The sequence below is a fragment of the Macaca nemestrina genome, chromosome 14 (assembly GCF_043159975.1).
Source record: "Macaca nemestrina isolate mMacNem1 chromosome 14, mMacNem.hap1, whole genome shotgun sequence".
NCBI classification, from domain to species: Eukaryota; Metazoa; Chordata; class Mammalia; order Primates; family Cercopithecidae; genus Macaca; species Macaca nemestrina.
In genome coordinates this window covers 70273430-70290622 of record NC_092138.1, presented here as the reverse complement: position 1 = coordinate 70290622, position 17193 = coordinate 70273430, and the positions used below count along the sequence as shown (strand labels likewise).

General features: G+C 37.0%; 1 long non-coding RNA gene across 1 annotated transcript in view; it reads left to right on the top strand.

Moving 5' to 3' along the window:
* Nucleotides 1-17193, top strand: part of LOC105477224 (uncharacterized) — a 333528-nt gene that overhangs the window by 111707 nt on the left and 204628 nt on the right. The window lies entirely within an intron of this gene.

The following is a 17193-nucleotide window of genomic DNA, read 5'->3' as shown; positions in this document are numbered from 1 at the left end:
GGTCACTTTTGGCACTTAGCCCATCATAAAAATGGAAATAAAAGTCTTTGTAAACTATTTTTCAACCTGATTTTAAATGACTGCATAATATAATAAAATACCACATAAATAAACTGACATTTATTTTTACAATTAATATTTTAACATTTTAAGAGAGTCCACTCATCAAATTGATATAAAACAAGTTACTTGACCATGTTTTCATTGTGCATTTATGTTGTTTTCAGTGTTTTTCTATTATCAAAATACTATCATGAAATTTTAAAAAGGCTTTATACATCTAAGGGACTTGTATAACATGATGAGACATTTCTGTTTTATCTTGTAGGCTATGGTGACACATCTAATTGTTTTGAGCTGGGAAGTGACGTGGTCAGATTTACATTTTAGAAAAAGTGAGCCATGAATTGCAGGTGGTTAAGGTTAAAGACAAAGAGACTGATAACAAAACCATTTTAATAGTCAAGGTAAGATTTGATGGGGGTATGAACAAGGCCAGAGGCAGAGGAGATTAAGAAGAGGGCCTATACAAAACCAAAACCAAAAAAAAGCTCCCCAACACCACCCCTCTCAACTAGAATACATCTAATCAAGGAAGTTAAAAAATGAGCAAAAGACATAAACAGACACTTTTCAAAAGAAGACATACAAGTGACCAAGGAACATGAAAAAATGCTCAACATCACTAATCATCAGAGAAATGCTAATCAAAACCACAGCGCAATACCGTCTCACACCAGTTAGAGTGGCTATTATTAAAAAGTCGAAAAATAAGAACCGATGCTGGTGAGGTTGCACAGAAAAGGAAATGCTTATATACTCTTGGAGGGAATGTAAATTAGTTCAACTACCATGAAAATCAGTTTGGAGATTTCTCAAAGAACTTAACACAGAACTACCATTTGACCCAGCAATCCCATTACTGGGTATATATCCAAAACAAAATAAATTGTTCTACCAAAAAGGCACATGCATTCATATGTTCATCATAGCACTATTCATAATAGCAAAGACATGGAATCAATCTAAGTGCCCATCAATCATGGATTAGATAAAGAAAATATAGTACATATACACCATGGAATACTATGCAGCCATAAAAAGAATGAAATCATGTTCTTTGTAGCAACATGGATGTAGGCAGAGGCCATTATCCTAAACAAATTAACACAGAAACAGAAAACCAAGTCCCTTAGATGTATAAAGCCTTTTTAAAATCTCACTTGTAAGTTAGAGATAAACAATGGGTACCCATGGACATAAAGTTGGCAAAAGTAGACATGATAGACACAGGACTACTTAGAGCGGGCAATATGGGAGGTAGGGGCGAGTATTGAATAACTATTGGGTACTATGCTCAGTACCTGGGTAACAGGATTAAACATATCCCAAACCTTAGCATCATGCAATCTCCCCAGGGTAACAAACTGCACATATGCACCCTGAATCTAAAATAAAAGTTGAAATTATTTAAATAATAATAATTTCACATAAAAAAGAAGAAGGCCTAGATTGGAAGACGCTTGCGTTTTAGAATTTATAGGATTTACAGAGTAGTTGGATGAAAGGAGGCAGGAAGAAATAACAGGAGGACTCCAGTGTTTCTGGTTTTAGCAATTTAGTGGATGGTAATGTCCTTCAACAAAATGAAAAATGTAGAGAAGGAGCAGCTTATGAGTACAAGTTCACATACATTGAGTTTGAAGTATCTTTTGAACTATTCACTGGATATATACCTTTGGATATTTGTATGTGAGGTGGTCTGGGCTGGAGATAAAATTTGGGAGTCATGAGGGAACATGTTGTAGCTTGGATAAGTCTGCCTGGAGAAATTGTGGGAAAAAAAAAAAAGGCTCAGGCAAAACCATGGAAAATACCAGTATTTAAGAGATCAGAGGCAGAGCTAATATAAATAAAATATGAAACCATTGTTCAAAGTGCAGGGAAAAAAAGCACTGTTAAAGGTGAATTGCAAAGTATTTTCATTTCTTCCATGATCTCTCTCTTGCCATCATGGTGGTTTTGCTTGCTACTTAATATCATTCCAAATAAGGAAAAACTGAAACTTTAAATTATTAGCTGAATTTTATCATTCATCTTTATATTGTGCAATGCCAATTTTAACAGCTTTATTGACATAAATTTACATACAATAAGTTCATCCATTTAAAATGCTTGGTTCAGTGGTTTTTAGTATGTTCACAGTGTTGTGCAACCATCACCACAATATAATTTTAGAACATTTTCATCATCTCAGAAAAAACACCCCTACACCCATTAGCAATCTCAATTATCCTCTTCCCCAGTCCTAGGCAACCATTAATCTACTTTCTGTCTCTGTAGTTTTGTCTATTCTGGACATGTAATGTAAATTGAATCATACAATATGTGGTCTTTGTGACTGGCTTCCTTTAGCAATGCCAAGTTTTAATGCAAATATCAGAATATTTATATTTCATGGCTCATCGCTGGAGGGTGCCTCGAGCTATACAGAAGAGACAAATTCAAGCCAGACTCAGGAAGGTTGGTGGAAAAAGGAAAGATCTCCTCCTATTCCTCCAACAATGGGGCTGGCCAAAGAAATGCTTGTGGGACAAGTGCAGACCCTCATAAGTACCTGGGAGCCCTGCGTGTTTGCTTGGGCCTGAAGGCTGCTACTTCTTCCCTTCTGTCATGCCCATACCCTGGCCAACAGTAAAGTTTGAGGAAATCAAGCTGGGCATCTCCTCTATCCATGATCTGCTGCCCTAACTTATGGCATATGGATGATCCCTAAGGATCTTTAAACCTCTGTGTCACAACATGCTCAGTACCTGCATGGGGATAGCTAAGAGGTTTATGTGCCAACACGCAGCCCCATCTCATTACCAGCCACATGTGCCAGAACGTTGCCAGTGTTATGCAGGAATAAAATGTGCACTCAACTCCTTGAACACTACGCAGGCCCTTTCCAGGGGCAGAGGGTGGCAGCACTCATGAGGTGGAAGGGGAGAGGGGAAGACCAGGCAGGACCAGGGATGCAAAGGGGGAATACCAGTAGGTACTGAGAACCCAGGGAAATGGTAGGAGACAGGAGGAACATGAGCTGAGGCTCCAAGCCCAGCACATGTTTTCATTGTCCCATTGGACTTCACTTATAAAACAGAAATTCAAAGATAAAATTAGGAATTTCAAGATAGTGACTACAAAACATTAAATGCCAGGCAGGTGCCCTTCTGAGCACTGGATCTTGTGCCACTGCACTGGTTTCACTTCTGTGAAGCTGGTCCTGGTCAGAGAAATGGAAAACTCCACAGCAGCAGAAAGAAAAGTATGCTGGGAGCTATGAGAAAGTCATGTCAAATAAGCCAACAGAGGAAACTGAAAAAGATGAGAGTGGTCAACATAGCCATTGCAAGAGAAAAGTGTAGGTAAGAAAAGGACTGAAAACTCTCATATGGTAGTACTGGTGACTGCTGAGAGCAATTTCAGTGGAATAGAAGGTGCACAAGCCAGATTATGGGGGTTGCAGAAAGAATGAGAAGTATAGAAGAGGAGACAATGAGCATTGACTTGTTCAAGAAACTTGGGCATAAAGGGAAGGGATGAGAGTAGAACTCTGAACAGCAAGGGTCTGGTGCAGAGTTTGGTAAATGACAGCCCACATGCTGGTCCATGGCCTATTTTTTTGTGACTAAAGTTTTATTGGAACACAGTGAATATCTACTCATGTATGTATTGTGTCTATCTGTTTTCACACGACAATGGCAGAGTTGAGTAGTTGCAACTGAGAATATATGGCCTTCAAAGTCTGAACTGTTTATTGTCTGGCCCTCTATAGAAGGTTTTTGACCTCTAATATAGAGTGGTGGTTCTTAGAGTGTGGCTCCTGGACTAGCAGCATCAGCATCACCTGCGAGCTTAGAAACACAAATTTTTGAGCCACATCCAAGACCTAGTGAATCAGCAATTTTGGAATGGTAACTCCTAATTTGTGTTTTATTAAGCTCTCCAGGCAATTCTGATACATCTTAAAGTATGAGAACCACTGGGATAGAGTGCACATGGAAAGAGGAACTTTTGATAGAGGGGAGACCCTCTTCCTCTGAGCCAGAGGGGAGGAAGAAAGGATGGGCGGGGACACATTAAAAGGACACTCACAGGATTCCATTCATTCTTTATACTGTCACACTCAGATTAGCAACATTACCTGGTCCAATATTAGATGGAAGCAACCAGGACAGATTTCCAAGTGATGTGTGCAATACCACCTAGGTCTAAAGTTAAACAGGGAAGAAGATTTCAAGTTAGTATATGACATGGAAGAAAGTTCTATTCAACAATTGTAAGGTGATGTACTCCCAGGAGAACTGCATGTTCATCCATTCATGCATTACATAGGCACTTTAGATGTTAGGTCTTCTCCTATCAAAAATTCTATGATTCCTGCCTAGAATGAACACTTCTTTCTAACCTGATTATTCTATCTAGAGTTGAAGTTTCTTCTTAGGATACATTCTGGTCTGTGGAGTTCTTTCCTTATTTCTAGGGGTCAGATCTCAGCTGCTTGGGGTTTAATTAAACCAACTAGTCAGAGAATCCACTGACCTGCTAAGACACCCATCAAAGGGCAGGGACAAATCTGTCTCTTCTCTCTGTTCTATTCTAAGAATTCTTGTCAGTATTTAGTGAATGATTCTTGTGTTCTGAAAAGCTGTGAAAGTGTGAAAGCCAGGGTGCTAGGTCAGTAGTATATTTTCTACACTCTTCAATGATTGTTGCTTACATTTTGTGAATTCATAATTCAAGTTCAATTGTATCCTTAGCAAACCAGTTCACATCATCCCAATTTCACACATTTGCTTTATGCTCTACAGTTAGAATTGCTTTTCTTTATGAAAAAGCAAATATATATTTTCAGGTATGAGGTACCTGATTTCCAGATTTGTTTTCCCTTTCCTGTGTTCCTTATGAAAAAATACCAGAGAAAGAGACAGGGGGCATTCAGAGAAGAAATGAAGCTGATATACCTGGTCTATCACATTGGGACCTATGGGCTCTGAGGGGCTCATGTGAACTCACACCTAGGGCTGGGGAAGGACTGGTGGTAAAAGAGGTAGTGGTCTAGGCCTAATTTAAAAATCATTAAAAACATTTTGTTAGGAAACCAAATAATAAGAGAAATGTACATTCTTTGAAATAAAATTTTTGATGGCCTCTCTGTGTGTGTATATTTTATAATAGTTGTATTTTCTCTTTGATTCATTGTCTTTTATGACTTTGTGCTTTTTTTCTAACCAATTAGTTTCTCAAACAACAAATATATGAACTGTTTCTCTTTCATATTTGCTGTAAATACTTTTTCTAGTTGGTTGTTTGCATTTTAATTTTGGCTATGATTTTATTTATGGCATCTAAAAATATGAAGTAGTCAAAGGTGTTAGTGTTTTTTAAAATGAGAATGTGGAGAAATGTCATGTTTACCTGCAGGCCAAAGAAATTTCCTGTATGGGAAAATGTTTTATGCTTTAGGAGTGCTGCAATGAGTGTACCTCATTTTGGCATGGATGGATTTGCTATTTCTGGCTGGGGAGACTGGAGTAGAAAGATGAGAGAGGATCACTATTAGCTGCTATTACTTGGATGATAGTGTCTTAGGTGCCTAGCTACTGGAGGGCTTTGTCAGATTCTTCTTAAATAAGCTAGCATGGGTGTGTGTCCAAGCTTTATTCCTGTGTACAGATACTAGCATGAAGGTAGCATGACTACTACTCACATCTGTCTATCAGACCTGCTGGGGCCTTGGCACAGTCTGTGCCCATATATGAGGAAGAATCTAGGCAGGTGAGATGTCCTTTCCTACTTGAATGACCAATGATGGGCAACTAGAGTGATGTTCTGTCTATGAAACAGTGGTCCTAAGCTTCTTGACCACTCACCCATAGTTGCTGGATGATTTCTTCTTTCAATTTATTCATTAACTTTTCTGTAGAGATGGGGCTCTCTCTTTGTCGCCCAGCCTGGAGTGCAGGGGTGCGATCATGGCCCACTTCAGCCTTGAACTCTTGAGCTCAAGCAATCCTCCTGCCTCAGCCTCCTGAGACGCTGGGACTATAGGCATGAGCCACCATGCCCAGCCGATGTTAGGTAATTTCTGAAATGTTTCCTAAAGTGTGAACAGACCTGGTCTAGTTTTGTGCCCCTACTTCCTTTATGGTCAACAATCTACTCTTGAGACTTTCATTGGCTTTGAAACTCTGAGATTGTGAAACTTGCTGGCTGAATATGGCTATGATGGGCTATAGGGTATTGGACAGATTTAAAAGATTAGATTCTGTTCTTATAAATGTAGCTTTGAACATGGCTGAAATATTACTGGGCTAAGTGAACTCATCAAAGGACAGCTACTACTTGGGGAGTAGAATTGAATTACAGCCTGAAGGGGTATACTTCTACTTAAAACCAGGGCCCAAGGCCTCTGAAAAAACACTGACAAAAAATTTGTGGCTAAGGTTCATTTGTCCTGCAATATCTCTGGGAGTTCTGTGGTACTATTTGTAATAAGAAGTATGATGAGTACAATTCTGCTGTGGCTAACATCCCTTGAATGTGGTAAACATTTAAGACTAGAATTCACTTCCACTCATCCTTCATTTTCTGGACTTAGCTGGGAAGATATGGGGTATAAATAAACCCAGACCCTCGTCCCCTGCTGTGAGTTGGAGTAGGGTGGATACAATTCCATGTCTATCCAGATACCTACAAGAGAGATGGATGAGAGACTGTCTTCAAATGATATCCAGACTATCTTGATATCTGGCTCAGGCTATTTGGTTTGTAGAAATTCCAGTTTTCGTGTTTTAACACATAATAAATGGCAGTTCGTACTTTGTTTCCTACATGGGCTCCTATATCAAGAGCAGCTCTTTAAGTGTCTATAGTTTATAATCACGTCTGACCAGAGGCCTCTTTTTCTCAGACTACACAAGACTTTCCTTCTACTCTTCTTTATGTGCCATGAATATCCCAATAGAAAAAATGGGTAAAGAATAAAACAATCACACATACAAAAAGTAAAAGTGTTTGGTAAGCATATACGAAAGTTTTTAACTCATTTATAAATAAAGAACTCCAAGTTAAACAGATATACCTATCAATTTGGCAAAAGTTAAGATGATTACACCAAGTATTAGTGGAAGCTATGGGAAATAGCGGGTCCAGATGAGGCTGGTAAAAGAGTGAGATGTACTTCTGGAGACAGTTTGGCAAAAGTCAATACAAGCCTTAAATATAGGCTGGCCAACAATTTCACTTCTAGGAATTCAGCCTGAAGAAATAATCAGGCAAGCTGTATGTACACAGATTTTTACCTCTCCACTGTTTATAACAGAAAAATAGTAACAAACGACATCTAATGCCAGGCAATTTGTTAAATAAATTATGATACAACCACATAAAAGGATGATATGGCTCTATATTGAAATGGAAAGATATTCACAGTATGTTTTTGGGACTAAATTGGTTATGAAATTGAAAGAAAAACATAAAGTTGTTTTGGAAAGATGTGCATTAAAATATTAGTGGTAATTATTTTTGACTGTTAGGAATAGGGGTGATTTTCCTTCTCTGCATCTTTATTTTTAATTCTTCCCCAGTAAACATTATTTGGAAATGAAATACATGTTAAAAGTTAAAAATATTTGCTAATTTGATAGGCAAACATACTTCTTGATTTGTCTTTTTGGTTACTGGTGAGTTTAAACAAATTTTCATATGTACTGATTACTTAATAAAACGTAGTTAAAGTCCTGCAGTTTTGGAAGAAATGTTATAGTTGGAAGGGAAGCCAGCACGTTCTCAGTTGAATAAGTTTAGAGCTTTCATTTTATAGATAAAGACCAGTAAGTCCAGGGAGGCTGTATAATTGACCAAACTTGAGATGCTATGAGAACTCACAATCCACGAGTCCTCTATGAGAACCGTGGTGCATGTCTGACCCCCTTGAGTTTTCTGTTAATTTGTTGTCTCCCTCAGATCAGGATGTTGGTACCTCGTATATGCTTCCTGGTAATATCAAGTTTTCTATTGCATCAATTCAGAGATTAATTTGTGATGCATGATTACTAGTGATTAATTTAGGTGGTAATTTTAAGATAGATGTGGATTTACACAAGTTTTTTGTGAGGGAAGTTTAAGAGGAACACTGATTGTATATTTGAGTCTGTACAAGGGAAGGAAGAACTTGGGGTTTGGATTGGAGGCCTTGGATGTGACTCCAGCTGCACCATCTAGTGACCTAGCTGTGAGTCCCTGGGGAGGTTACTGAAACCCTTTTGAACTTTGTATATAAATGGTCACGAATGTGTACTTTACAAAATTGTAAAGATAATGTATGAAAAAGGCCAGCAAAGTGCTAAGCTGAATTTTACATATTTATTTATCCTCGTTTGCTTTTTTACGTCTCAGTAAAAAAAGATATTTGAGAAGGCCATACGTCACGTGTTTGTTGTTGTGGTCAATGTGATTTCTACTATTATGCCAACTCTGGGGGAAGGTCGGTTATCATGGTGGACTGCAGAAAGAAGGCATAAGTATTTACATATAACCTGTTTCAGAGAATTGGGGCAAGGAAGACCCTCCTTGAGGAGGAAAGTTAGGTTTCTGCCAGCCTCCCAGGATGAAGAGTGAGGCTGTCAGTTATGATGGTGCAGAACAATCATCTGGATCAGGCTTATGATTTACTAAGAGCCAAACACTTCTTAGTCTGGGGTAAAATGTGTCTTTTAGTGAAGAGAGTCTCTGGGGGATACATGAAGCAGGTTGACCCACCATTAGCCTCTAGCTTTCTCAAAGTCAGGGATTGTGTCTTTCCTATGTGTTGTTGAACCACCAGTGCCTGGCCCCAGTCAATAAATATTGGTTGTATGAGTAACTCCATACTTCAACCAACCACTTGCGCTATGACTGCTGAAGGTGCTGTGTGTGTTGTGCTGAGCAATTATGGGCCATTTCAATCCAGAGTCTAATTTCCTTCAGTTCTAGAAAATTCCCCTGCTTTATTTCTTTGATAATGTCCTCTCTTCTGTTTTCTCTATTCTTTCATTTTGGAATTCCTATTATTAACTAAATGTTAGATCTTCTGTACTGATACTCTCACTTTTTCTTTTTATTCTATTTTCTAGATGACTTTCCCAACTTTATCTTCCCGGTTTTATATTTAATTTTTCGATTGTCATATTTTTAAATACTAATGTTTTTCATATTCTCTGAATATCTGAATGTCACTTTCCTCCATAGCATCCTACTAATTGTTTAATTAATCTAATAGGTATAAAAACTTTTCTCAGAAAATATTAGTTATAGCTTTTTGGTAATAGGAATATTTTTTTAAAATCCTCATATTGTTTCTAGTTATTTGGGCTGCTGCTTCTTTTTTTCATGTTTATATTGGTCTCTATTAAAAAATTGGAGGTTTTGCTGAAATGCCTGGTGATCCCTGGCTATCTGATCATGTTTAAAAATGAGGCACTAAAAAAGCTAATTGAAAGCTGTGTATTTACAGGCAGGGCTTGACAACTGATAGGATAAACTTCACTGTCCACCCCAAAAAGAGCTCAGCTTTTTAGCTGGGGATTTGTAAATGCCAGTATCTTTTTGTAAAGCCTGTTTTCCTAGGGTGGAATCCTTTAATCTCTTGCCCTGGTTAGGGGGATGGCAGGGGGTTGGTGCAGGTAGTAGATTTAAGTCTGCCTTTCAGAATTTTGAAAGCTGATTTGAAGAAAGGGGGTTGGAGGTTTCTCATTTTTTAGAATGCTAACTTTGATTTAATAAGATACTTCATCTTTACTCTCAGGAATCAGGATTTCTAGATGACCTCAAAATTAATATAAGCCAACAATGGGATGCAGCAAATAAAATAAAATGGGATCATATCCTTGAATGCACCTTTAAACTAAAAGTAAATTAATGTAAATACTCTTGTTACTTTAAAAGATAACCATCATGAGCTATAGCAATTGGCTTATAGTATCCTACTCATGGTATTCATAACACTATTGTATTTTATACTGATCCTGCCATCTTTAGGGCAGACCCTAAAGGTATGTATCTTTCCACTTTAGAAAGCCATTGTCAAACTGAATGAGGGTGGTGGAGACAGTGAAGCATCTAAAGCAGAGGTTGGCACACTATGGCCTGTGGGTCAAATGCAGCCAGTTGCCTGTTTTGATAAATAAAGTTTTATTGGAACACAGCCACAGCCATCTTTTACATATTCTCTATGGCTTCTTTCATGCTAGAAATACAGGATTGAGTAGTTGTGGCAGAAACCATATGACTTACAAAAGCTGAAGTATGTACCATCTGGCCCTTTAAAGAAAAAGTTTGCCAACCCCTGATCTAGAGGTCACATTCTATGTTGCATGCTTAAGCAAAGTGGAGATTTAGGTTGGACACGAAATGATGAAATAGCTATATAATAGTTAATGAGAATAATGTCTAGTATTTATTGAGTATTTACATGTGCCTGGCAATTATATGCATGTATTATCATATTTAATAGCAATTAAGGATCATCTTCCTGACTAGATTTTGTATTCTGCAATGTCAGGTTTATAGTTCCAAAATACAGAATGCAACCTAGCAAGTACAGGCTTTGCGTGAATATTTGTTGAATTAAATGTGCAGTACTATCACGTGGAAGAGAAGAAGGTGCCTTCTTGGAGGTCAGAATAAAAATTTCAGGGAAGCAGATTTCAGGTCATCAAGAAAAGCTGCTGCCGAGTCATATCAGCTCTCTCTGAGGCAGTGAGAGGTCCATCCCTGAGAGGGGTTTACAAGAGCCTAGCTGCCCACATAGTTGTTCATTGCTACTATTATTTTGGGGATTCTTGCTTAGGGTAGCAGATGGAACTAAATGAAGTCCTGGCTTCTAAGATTCTATCACTCAAACTAGGACGGAGAAGACTAGAACTCAAAAATTAAGGTTGAAATAGTTCTTGTTTTGGCTGTGTCGTGCTGCCTCCCTTAGAATTTTCATAAAAGGAGCAAGAAGAACATCAAAATGAGCAACAGGAGATTTTGAGTTGTAATTTCACTTCTGCAACTAATTTACCACGTGAGCCCAGCAAGCCTTTTAATCTCTCAGGGCCCAAGTGTCCTCAAGCAAGGGGGCTAGACTAGATAATCTCTAAATTCTCTTTTAGTTCTAAAATAATTTTATCCAAGGATTAGCAGAGCCCCTCCTATTGAAAGGGCAAAGCCGGCTAGTTCAGACAAGATGCTTCCCTGTTATGTGCTGCCAGAGTACTGAGGTTTTGCTATTAAAAACATTTTGCCCACCTCTTGATCCTATCCCAGTCTTACCCTCTTGATCCTATCCCAGTCTTAGTCACTTAGTTCCCATCCCCTTTTAGTATCCCTATCCTGCTTTATGATACATCTTATTTGGGAAAATAGGTTAAATCAGGCTGTAGTTTTAGCCATGTTGAAGGCAAGCTCTTTCTTGTTAAGTTTTTGCTCATTTGGCTGGAGAAGAACTTGGAGTTGTTAAACTCTCTTGGAAGGCTGAGGATATTAACATTGACCTCAGAAAGGTGACTGGACCTCCTTTATTTAGGGCTCTAAACATGGAGAGCTCATATTTCTCATGGGAGAACATTTTATTCTTGGTAGAAGCAGTTTCAGCTTCCAGAATGAGCTATCTACCCATTTCTCTACATTCTCGAACTAAAGAACTTAGACCTAAATCCTTTTCAAAAATAATGGCCAAATTCAGCCTTAAATGGACCCTCCTCTAGCAGTATTTTTCCTATTCTCCATCCAAATAGACATCAACTGTGATCTTCAGTTACCTCTGGGCTTTTATTTGAACTATTCCAAATTTTGAAGATTTCATTTGACTTAAGTACTTAGTATTCAACCATTTGATAGTCACCCATGTTCCACACTATATTTGACCATGTCTCTCATATTAATTCTGAGTAGCCCTAAAAACTGCAGTGTCATGTTAAGAACTCCTTTTAGTCCAAGGCATGTTAATATGTGTTGCCAACTTCCAACTGATTCTCATCCAGAAGATTAGCAAGGCTGCCACATGGTGTTCTTTTTTACAAAACGTTATTGCCTGCTTTATAGCTAGGACTCGATCTGGTGACATTAATCCCAAATCTGCAGAATGGTACTCTTAATTCTGCTTGGGTGGAGAGCAACTTGAGCTCTCTGCATAAGCCTTTTATTTTAGGAATACCATCCTTTGTCATCATTTCTATTAGGGACCTTAGTCAGTTGTTAGGCATTTTATTTCTCTCTTGAAAAATACTTTCTCTCTTTTCACATTTAGGTGGCCAGATTATACTTCTTTAGCAAATAATCTCTAGCATTGATTTAGTTGTTGCATATCCTCCCCAGACATGTTTTAATTATTCATTAAGAAGCTATAGGAGTTCCAGCTAAAAATGGAGCCTGCCTAGCAGCCCCTGGTGAAGTGTTTCTCAGTTTTCCTAATAAAATGCTTATGAAGATAAAGAAAAAAGATAATAATTGAAATACAATAATAAAAGCAATGACCAGCATAATTTCAACACTGGGGAAGAATCTATACTAATTATAAAAGGAAAAATTGAGACAAACCTACCCAGGTCTCTTTCTATGGCATAACAGACGACTTTACATGACATAGAAACCCTTTGAAATGAGGAGGGAGGGTATGTGGAGTCCTCTGTGTTGTCTGTCCATTATCAGACTCAGAGACTCAGGATTGGCTCCAATAAAAATGTGGGCAGGTGGGCTTTTACCCATGTGGATTGATTTGTGAATCTGAGAATGTTGTGATATAATTCTATATCCAGAGAAATTAAAATGCCCAGGAAACAACTTGGGTGGTACGTCAGTTTTGGTCACCAGTGGGAAGGCAGGTGGAAGCCTATTGCATTTCAGAAGAAAATTTCTTGCAGGTAAAGCTCTTATAGGTTGGGTTGGCAACCAAAACACTGCTACTACTACACCACCACCACCACAACAACAAAACAATAAACGCTGGTAACAGCATGCTTGGAATTGTAGATTCTTATGTACACTGCAAATCAGACTGTTTGTGGAGCCTGATGGAACCTCAGTGGTAGAGAGGTACATTAGATGAAGTCATGTAGACCAGGGGTCCTCAACCCCCTGGGCCATGGACCGGTGTCCATCTGTGACCTGTTATGAATTGGGCCGCACAGCAAGAGGTGAGCAGCTGGCAAGTGAGCATTACCACCTGAGCTCTGCCTCCTGCCAGATAAGTGGTAGCATTAGATTCTCATAGGAGCACAAACCCTATTGTGAACTGTGCATGCAAGGGATCTAGGTTGCGTGCTTCTTATGAGAATCTAAAGCCTGATGATCTGAGGTGGAACAGTTTCATCCTGAAGCCATCCTGCCACTGACCCCCATACCCCGCCCCATCCATGCAAAAACTGTCGTCCATAAAACTGGTCCCTGGTGCCAAAAAGTCTGGGGACCACTGATGTAGACCATTGAGGCTTGGACCAGATGCTGTGCACATCGGATAATAAAGTAGAGTGAAAGGTACTTCAACACTCCTGCCCTGATAAACACTGAATCAGAATAAATTTCACATCGTTCAAGTTACATAAGAAGGGGAGAAAGCCACATGAAGTCTTTGAAAAATACTTTACCACAGGGGAACAGAGTATTTAGAAGTCACAGAGGGAGAACACTTTTTCTCTGAAAGGATTTAGTGGAGGATCCATAAACTGGAGGACTTTAGGGAACTGTCTGGCTTTCTCCATAGAATACAAAAAATATGAATATCAAAGAGCCAAGAGTAAATATATGGATAATTGGCATTCCTGAAAAAATATTTAAATGAATAAAAGCAATAATTAAAGATATAACAGGAAAAAAAATCATGAGCAGAAGACCCAGATTGAAAAAAATCATTGTGTTCCAGACAAATCAATGAACAAAGGCACATACAATGATGTATCCTGGCAACAATTTTAATTCATAATGATAAGAAAAACTTTCATAAGCATCTAAGCAGAAGAAACAGACTACCTAAAAATATAACAAAAATCTGGCTATTCTCTGGCTTTTACTGTGAAAGCTTAAATTTAGAAGAAAATGGAGTATTGTATAGAGTTTTGAGAACCAAAGTTATAACTTACTGCTTTTATACCCAGCCTAGTCATCTGTAACTTGTGAAATAACAAAAAAATTTTAAATACACAAGTACTCAGAGATATATGCCCTCCTCGAAAACAATTGCTTGAAGAAATGGAGAACTTATGCTAGAAAAAGATTGGCCTTAGTCTGAAACCAATTAAAATAGGGATATGTCCAAATATGTGCTAGTCAAGTGTTTTTCAGTCACAGAATCTTTTATCTAGATGAAATCGTCTTTGAAAATAAAAATATAAATAGCTACAATTAAAAAAAGAACTAGTCCATCTAAAAACAAGCTACAAAACAAAGGGAACACTAAGAAAGTTTGAAAACAGAAAACAAGAGGAAAGAATAAAGATCTCCTATGCCAGTCTTAGCTGTAAAAAATGGACATAAATTACATATTAAAAGATCTGAATTATCAGATTATTTTTTAAAACGCTGTGAAATTCAACTAAGTTCTGTTTGTAGGAAATATACTTAAAGCAATGCAATACAAGGAACTTAAAAATATTTTATTTTAATAAGGGTACAGTTCCAAATGAAAATATATTTAAGCAGACCAAATAATATTCCTTTGAGATATGTAGTAGAAAATTTATTTGAAATATAAAGAAAAGTTAATTGTTGACAGATTACATTAAAAATATGAAAACCAATATTTTCTAATTTCATTTCTACTCTTACATCTTTCCATTTTCTATATCTATTATCTCTATTTGGATATTTCAGGCTTCCTTATTTTAAACTGATAATCGGATCTTTATGGAAATTTATTAGCTTTGGAAGAAAAATATTTATAGAGATCAAGAGCAGAAATTATGCAAATTACATTCTTGACCACTATACACTAAAACTAATAATTCACAATTACATGTAAACAAGATACTCTCCTAAATAATTCCTGTGGCAAACAAGAAATTAAAAATGTAACTTTAGATGGAAGACTGGTTAGAATAATTTTTCCAAATTTTCTAAACTCAGGCCTTTTCAGTTATAAAGATTTAGCTAAGTATTACTTGAAAAAATTTTTGTATTGAGGTAGGCTATACATGCAATACAACATTCAGATATTAAGTATAATTTGATAAACTTTGGTATATACTTTGACAGGTATATACTTTGACAATGTATATACCTGTGGTATATATTTAACTTTATAAAGAATGGACAAAGTCTTCAAAAGTTGTTGTTAAATTGCTATTTACTTAAAAAAAATTAATCCTAGTAAATGTGATATGGTATTCCATCATGGTTATAACTTACATTTTTCTTGATGACTAATGATGTTGAACACCTTTCCATGTGCTTATTGACTATTCATATACTTTTAAATTCCAATTTTTATTTACAGGCGCAAGCCAGAGACATTGTGAGTTTGGTTCTAGATCCCACAATAAAGTGAGATGCACACTCTTTTTGGATTTTTCAATGCATGTAAAAGTTGCAGTGATACTGTGGCCTATTAAATGTGCCAAAACATTATATCTAAAAATGTACATACATTAATTTAAAATACTTTATTGTTAAAAATGCTAACAATCATCTGAGCCTTCACTGAGTCATAATTTTTTTATTGATGGAGGATCTTGCCTTGATGTTAATCGTTGCTGACTGATCAGGGTGGTGGCTGCTGAAGCCTAGGTGGCTGCGACAATTTCTTAAAGTAAGACAATAAAGTTGGCTGCATTGATTGACTCTTCCTTTTACAAGATTTCTCTGTAGGATGTGGTACTATTTGATAGTATTTTACCCGCAGTAAAACTTCTTTCAAAACTGAAGTTAATCCTCCCAAAATCTGCTGCTGCTTTATCAACTAAGTTTATGTAACATTCTAAATCCTTTATTGTCATTTCAACAGCGTTCACAGTATCTTTATTTATTTATTTATTTTTTTTAGTATTATTGTTTATTTTATTTTTATTATCTAAACAGGGATAGCCCAAACCAGACAGTGCTATAATTCTGCTTTCTCCTGGTACGAGACTGGGAAAGAAGATATAATGATAACAAAGAAATGCAGCCAATTATTTTAGTAAATAACACTGCAGAAGTCATATATCATTTCTCATTTGCCAATTGCTCCAACTCTTATCAAGTTACTAGAGACAGCAAGTCAATGTGCCTGGTGCTGGAGAAAAACCATTCAGGTAAGCTGAGGCTGCTCCTACTGTTTCTCCATCTGCTAAGCTGTTAACACAAAGACATATTGACAAAAGCTCAAGGAAAACACGGAATATTTCATCAGTAAGATTATGCTGCCCTGGAGACAGATGTTAGAAGGTTGTAATATTTAAAAATAAAGAGATAAACACATGGTTGAGAGGAAAGAATAAAATAATTTAGCATGGAGATAGAAAATTAAAAAGAAAAAGGAAAAGATGGAAAGATAGACTGTATCATACTGTATTAGCACAAGAAATGGTAAATCCTTTCATGTAGGGAAAAACTTTTATATCTGCCTCAGGCAATCATTTACCATTAGGTAGACATTCTTAGAGTGCAGTGGGGGAGATCTGTAAGAAGTGCTTAGCAGGGCTAATGATGATTACACAGAAAAAACTTACCTCTTGTCACCAGATAAAGTCCAGGCTTTGACTTAAATCCATACACAACAGTTTTCATAAAAGTTTAAACATGAAAAATGTTATATACTTTGGTAATTCACATTCAGTGAACGTAAAAACAACATTAAGTAATGATAACTCTGGATTTATCTGGTGACTTTTATTGCAGAGGTCAAAGTACTTTGTCTTCACTTATTTTTACTAGAGAAAAATAATAAAAGTAGATTATAATTGTAGGTTATATATTCACAATTGACATACAGTAGGCATGTATTAAGCAAACACATTTTTAAACAGCAGATTCTCCATTTTTGCTAAAATTTTAACACATTTATAAATAAAATTCAAAGAGTAGGAACAGGAAAGTAGAAGGAACTTTGGCTTTGAATTCAAACAGAATTGGGTTCAGATCCTGGATATTTAATTCACTTCTCTGAGCTTCAGTTCCCTCATATGTAAAACAGGGATAATAATATCTACT